The sequence below is a fragment of the Phragmites australis genome, chromosome 2 (assembly GCF_958298935.1).
Source record: "Phragmites australis chromosome 2, lpPhrAust1.1, whole genome shotgun sequence".
Taxonomy (NCBI): Eukaryota; Viridiplantae; Streptophyta; class Magnoliopsida; order Poales; family Poaceae; genus Phragmites; species Phragmites australis.
Genome location: NC_084922.1, coordinates 39284425 through 39291120, shown reverse-complemented (window position 1 = coordinate 39291120; position 6696 = coordinate 39284425). Strand labels below are relative to the sequence as shown.

At 38.2% G+C, this 6696-nt stretch overlaps 1 long non-coding RNA gene across 1 annotated transcript; it reads left to right on the top strand.

The window, feature by feature from the left end:
- Positions 1–4174: 4174 nt before the first annotated feature.
- On the top strand, positions 4175–6696 carry LOC133910095 (uncharacterized). Its single transcript, XR_009908485.1, has 3 exons — positions 4175–5084; positions 5941–6082; positions 6403–6696. It is a non-coding gene; the product is annotated as an uncharacterized LOC133910095 (long non-coding RNA).

Here is a 6696-nt window from a genome sequence, read left to right as displayed (position 1 = left end):
TTTAGGTGATACTTGAAATCTTATACACATGCACACACTAAATATGATATCGGGCATAGATGATGTAAGGTAAAAGCAAACTACCTATCAAAGATCTATAAAGCTTTAAATCTACCGGTATACCTCCCTCATTAAGATCAAGATAACCATTGGTCGCTATGAGAGTCTTGATAGGCTTTGCATCCTCCATGCCAAACTTTTTCAATAAACCCTTTGCATATTTGATTTGGCTAATTAATATTCCTTCTCTTAAGTTCCTTGATTTGATGTCCAAGAAAGAAACTTAATTCTCCAATCATAGACAATTTAAATTCACTAGACATTATTTCTCTAAATTCCTCACAAAAATCTTAGTTAGTAGAACAAAAAAAATAATGTCATCAACATTAATTTGATATACAAAGAAATCATTTGCAATATATTTAGTGAACAAAATAGTATCAACTTTTCCAACTTTAAAGCCTTTTGAAATAAGAAAATCTCTAAGTCTCTCATACCATGCACGTGGGGCTTGTTTAAGATCATAGAGAGCTTTAAAGAGTTTATACACATGATTAGGCTTTTTAGGAGTTTCAAAACTCGGTGGTTGTTCAACAAACAAGAGATCACTAATTTTACCATTTAAAAAGATATTTTTCACATCCATTTGATATAGCTTAATATTATGAGATGAAGCAAATGCAAACGAGATTCTAATAGCCTCAAGTTTAGCTACGGGAGCGAAAGTTTCACCAAAATCTAAAACTTTTACTTGAGTGTATCCTTATGCAACCAATCTTGTTTTGTTTCTTACAACAATTCCTTCTTTGTCTTGCTTATTTTGAAATACTCATTTTGTGACAATCACATTGTGATGTCTTGGATTTTGATCTTTCTACCAATTCTCATATATCGTTACGGGTGAAATTATTTAACTCTTCATGCATTACATTCACCCAATCTGGACCATTTAGTACTTCTTCTATGCGTTTAGGCTTAATAGAAGATACACAAGAATAATATTCACAAAATAAAACAACACAAGAATGAGTTTGAACACCCTTATTAATGTCACCAATAATTTGATCAACAAGGTGATCCTTGGCAATGGCATGGTGAACTTTGGATGAACTATCGGCTCTTGTGATATAGTTGATGAAGTGATAGCTCGTTGTGATTGATCTTTCGCGTCATGATCTTGAACTTGATCATTTGTAGTGGAAGTAGATAGAATGGTCTGACTTGAGGTAGATGGATCATCTTCTTGTTCTCTTTCATCTTTTGGCTTGATGTCACCTTTTGACATATTCTTGATAGCTCTTCTCAAGCCTAATTACCTACATCATCTAAATTTTCTTGCTCTTCTTAAGAGCTATTAGTTTCATCAAATTCAACATCGTGCGTCTCTTCAACCAAACTGGAACTTTGGTTGTACACACGATAAGCTTTACTATGAGAAGAATAAATAAGTAAGAAACCTCCATCACATTTTCTTTGGAATTTTTATAAACGAGTATTTTTCTTTAGAATGTAGTATTTGCATCCAAATACCTGAAAATATGAGATGTTTTGTTTTCTTCCATTAAGGAACTCATAAGGTGTCTTCCTCAACAAACGGTGACAATATAACCTATTTGATGAATGACATACGACATTAATAGCTTCAGCCTAAAAATTGTTTGAAACATTATATTCCAAAAGCATTGATCTTGTCATATCAATTAGAGTTCTATTCTTCCTTTCAACTACTCCATTTTGCTTCGGAGTGTATTTGACCGATAATTCATGTTTGATTCCCTTTTCTTCACAAAAATCTTTAACCTTTGTGTTCTTGAATTTGGAGCCATTGTCATTTCTTACTTTCTTGACTTTAAACTCAAATTCATTTTCAGCCCTCTTAGCAAAACTTTTAAAAGTGTTTAATACAATAGTCTTCTCATATAGAAAGAATACCCAAGTATATCTAGAGAAATCGTCAACAATGACAAGACAATAGCAATTACCTCAAATACTTACATATATGGTTGGACCAAATAAATCCATATGTAATAATTCCAATGGTCATGAGATTTACATGGAGCTTTTGTATGGATGTGAATTTCCTACTTGCTTTCCGACTTGACAAGCGTTACATAGCTTGTTCTTATCAAATTTCACATCCTTCAATCTTATTACTAGATCATGCTTTAACAAATTATTTAGTTGATTCATACCAAAATAACCAAGACTTCTATGACAAAGCCAATATTTTGAGGACTTTATAAACAAACATATGCTTAGCCTTGCATCGTTAGAAGAGAAATCAACTAGATAAAGATTACCATATCTAAAGCCTTTAAAAACTACACTGTTACCCTTCATGCTAGATATTATCACATCATTTAGAGAGAAAGTGCATGAAAGATCAAGATCACATAATTTAACAACGGATAATAAATTAAAATTTAGATATTCAACTAGCAAGATATTTGAAATAGACAAATCATTTGAGATAGTAATTTTACCTAGTCCTTTTACCTTTCCTTTGTTATTATCTTCAAAAGTGATTTTGTCATATTCCGATCCATCATTACTATAGATGTGAACATCCTTTGATTTCCGGGCATGTGTTGAGTATATCCACTATCTATCACCCAATGTCTCTCATTTGACTTGTAGTTTACCTACAAAATAAAGTTAACCTCTTTTAGATATCCAAATTTATTTGGATCCTTGGATGTTAGTTACCAAGACTTTAGACACCTAAATGACATTCTTTTTAGCACTAATTATACGAGTGCTAAAAAAATCTAGCTTTAACACTACCATTTGAACATCTCTTAAGAATATAGAATGAATCAAAAGATGCATATAAATTATCTTTAATGTTTTTGCAATCTATATCACCATGCCCGGTTTTCTTGCATTTTATGCAATAATTACTATCCTTCACAAAAGTAGTTTTGTGATGGATGAAAGTTTTCTTACCCTTCTTTGGAACATACGTAAGGCATTCCTTCTTAATGGAAAACTTCTGACTATCTAAGACTTGTATAACTTTAGATTCTCCAACATAACATCTTGCTAGATGATTGGTTAGTTTTCCAACCTTTTCTTTTAACTTGTTATTTTCATCAATAATCAAGACATCATTGCAAGATATAGTTTAGGCAAAGTAAGCAAATCATCATGCAAGTTTGATGTATTCATAAGAGATAAAGTAGACATATCATCTAGAATATTGCAAGATATACTTATATCTACTTTAGTTTTATTGGTTTCATGAGCAATAAGAGAGTCATGAGCTTCCTTGAGCATCTCATGAGTTTCTTTTAGATCATCATGAGACGTCTTTAGCTCCTCATATTATTCTTGAAGAGAAGTGTGTTTTCTCTTTAATTTCTTAAACTTTGTTCATTCTTTGCTCATGAAGTCATCAAAACCATTTATTAGCTTAATTATATCATCATATAAATATTCATATTCATCACATAATACCTTAGAGTCACCTTTTGCAATGAGACAAAAAGGTGTGCAGAAGAGTGAATGTGCCTCCTTAATGGTTACACTGGCAAGATCCTTTTGAGATGGCTTTTCATCATCGAGTCAGAGCTTGATCTTACATCCGAATCCCACTCAACATAGCATGCTTGGTCATCTTTCTTCTTTTTATAGTATTTATTGAATTCCTTCTTTCCACCACTCTCCTTCTTCTCTCCTACTTAAAAAAGCAGTAATACATGTATGATCTGCCAGAATATTCCTCTACCTCTACAAGATTCCCCTGCGATTCCTTTGCCCCCCTCCTCTACGCGCCCATCACACGCATCGTCGTCCGATTCGTCCACACAGTCCACTCGCCGCGATGGATCGGACGCCGCGGATCTGCCTTCCACCCACCCAATGCTCGTCTCCCGCCGCCGTCGCCAGGGCGGGCCTCACTCCCGGACCCACAACCGCCGAATGCTCCTCTGCCGTGTCGCCGCAGCAGCGAAGCGCTCCTCCTCTTTAACCCACGCGCGAGCCCTCCGGCACGAGCGCGCCGCCCGACGTAGCCACGCCACCACCTCCTCCTCGTCCCCACGCCGCCACGGACACCACCGCGCGCCGCCGGCCTCCGCCGAGGAACTCACGACCACTGCCGCACCGCGCCTGTTCCCGGACTACCACCCGCCCCGCCCGAACTCGCCGGACAATGACGCCCTCACGCGTTGCCTTGCCGCCGCCGTGCTTGCCTCGCCGGACCCTGTCTCTCTCCCGCCCCTCCCCTTCCTCCCGCTCCTCCGCCCGATCCATCTCCTCCTCGCGCTCCCGCTCCTCGCCTCCCACCCGCACCTCACCCTCCTCCTCCTCCTCTTCCCCTCTCGCCCCCAGCAACACCCGCACCCTCACCTCCTCCTGTGCTTCACCATTGCCGCCCACCTTGCCGTCCGCGACGCTGGTGCCGCGCACACCATCCTCGTGCGCGCCTTCCGCTTCCCGTCCCCTCACTGGTATTTCGTCGAGCACTTCATCTCCACCTACAGGGCCTTCTCCTCCGACCCCGCCTGTGGTTATTGGCAGCGGTGTTGCTGGCCTAAGGTATGCACTAGAAGTTTCAAAGCATGGCTTTGTTGCTATTATTACCAAAGCAGAGCCTCATGAGAGCAACACAAACTATGCACAAGGTGGTGTTAGTGCTGTTCTATGCCCCTCTGATTCTGTAGAAAGTCACATGAAAGACACAATTGTTGCAGGAGCTTACCTGTGTGATGAAGAGACTGTCAGGATAAGTTTAGCATCCATGATCCCATCATCACTACAATAATTGCTTTTTCATTGCCTCACCATTTTTTCAATGCATTTTCCAGTGAATCCTTGCTTGCAAACTATTTCTTTCCCTGCATTGCACAGTTGTTAACTCATATTTCTGGATTACTAACCTTCATTTTGTCTTTCAGGTAGTATGCACAGAAGATGGTAGACTGCACTTTGCAAGGGAAGGTGGACATTCTCACAACAGAATTGTTCATTCTGCTGATACGACTGGAAGGGAGATCGAAAGAGCACTACTTCAAGCAGTTGACAATGATGATAGCATATCTTTGTTTGGTCACCACTTTGCCATCGATCTATTGACATGTCAGGTTAGCATTTGTTGTTCTTATGCCAATCACTTGTTACTTGGCATGTTATATATATATCTTTATTGTCAATCAAGACTTCTTTTGAACAGTAGTTTTGTTTATTTGATGGATAATACTTTTGTTGATCTCTTTCTCTTGTATGTTTCTTTACCTGCACTTGTTGTATGCATGTACTTGCATGTGTTTTCCTTCTGAAAGACGCCTGCTATTTAGGTGTTATCCTTCATCATCATATAAACTGATAGCTGCCAAATAGCCTTTGACTGTATGAAAAGTAGCGATGAACTGGTGATTGGCCAGAATAATGATTATCTCTTCATTTGTAGTGACTTTACAAGGAACAAAAAGGTGAAACTTGCTTATAATTAATGGCCCTAAGTTTAAAGTAGTCTAGGATGGATATAGTTGTTAAAGTCTCTTCATTTGTAGTGACTTTACAAGGAACAAAAAGGTGAAACTTATGTCTCTTCATTTGTAGTCTCTTCAGTGCTATTTTGGAAAATCGATTAATGTATTCTCAATAATATATAACGCATGGGCAGAAAACTATAAGTATAAATGTTCCATCTTAGTATATGTTTAAAGTTCTCTTTGTCTATGCAAGAATGATCAACCTTTGATATGCATGCTTTCATGGTAGCTGTTCAGTCATTTGACATTACCAGTGTACTCCAAATGAATTTTGTGTGCACCAAATTAATCTTTTGCTTTTGATGCATTGATCACTTGAAGTATTAATTCTTAGTTGCAATTTCGTGGTAACATGCTGGTTTTAGGTGCCTTGTGAAAAGATCAACCTGTCGAATATAATTAATCTGATCCTTTTCATTACAAAAGTTGTTTCCTCCATTGAAAGTTTATCGATGGCGGTAATGGCATCGACGCTGCACTCTCTATTGGATCTCTTGTCAAGCTTCATACTCTGGTTTACAACACATGCTATGAAAAAGCCCAACAAGTACAGCTATCCAATTGGAAAGAGGCGCATGCAGCCAGTGGTAAGGACCTTGTTCAGTAAACAGTGTCACTTTGGTAGAGTTCGCATTATGTGTTTAAGATGATCGTGTTTGTCTGTTTTGCATCACAAATGAAAGCCTATACAGTTCTCAAAATTTGTCTTCATGTCCAGTCACAGAATCAACTTACTTACAAAAAGGCTTTATTTTTTTTATACAATTGTCGACCCCCTACCTTACATAAGTGTGTTTCAGCCTGAAATGCTACACTGAATTTCATATTATAATCTGATCATTCAGAGTATCTACTTATGTCACATGACAATGTACACGCTAACTGTCTGAACAACTTGAAATTGTAGGGCATAATTGTTTTTGCATCGGTGATGGGCACACTTGGTTTCCAAGTGCTGATCGAATCAGGGCGCCAACTTATTACGCAGGTACACGATCTGCTGTTATGACAACAAACCTTTGCCCAAAACTTTGCCTTCTTTAGCTCTCTGTCTTTTTAAAAAAAGAATTAGTCACTGTTGGAAGAAAAACATAACGATTGATGCAAGCAAACATACTTTCACCTGTCATGACGCACACGAAAATATTCGTTATCCGTCACAATACATGTGAAAATATTCATCCCCTGCCGCGACGCATAT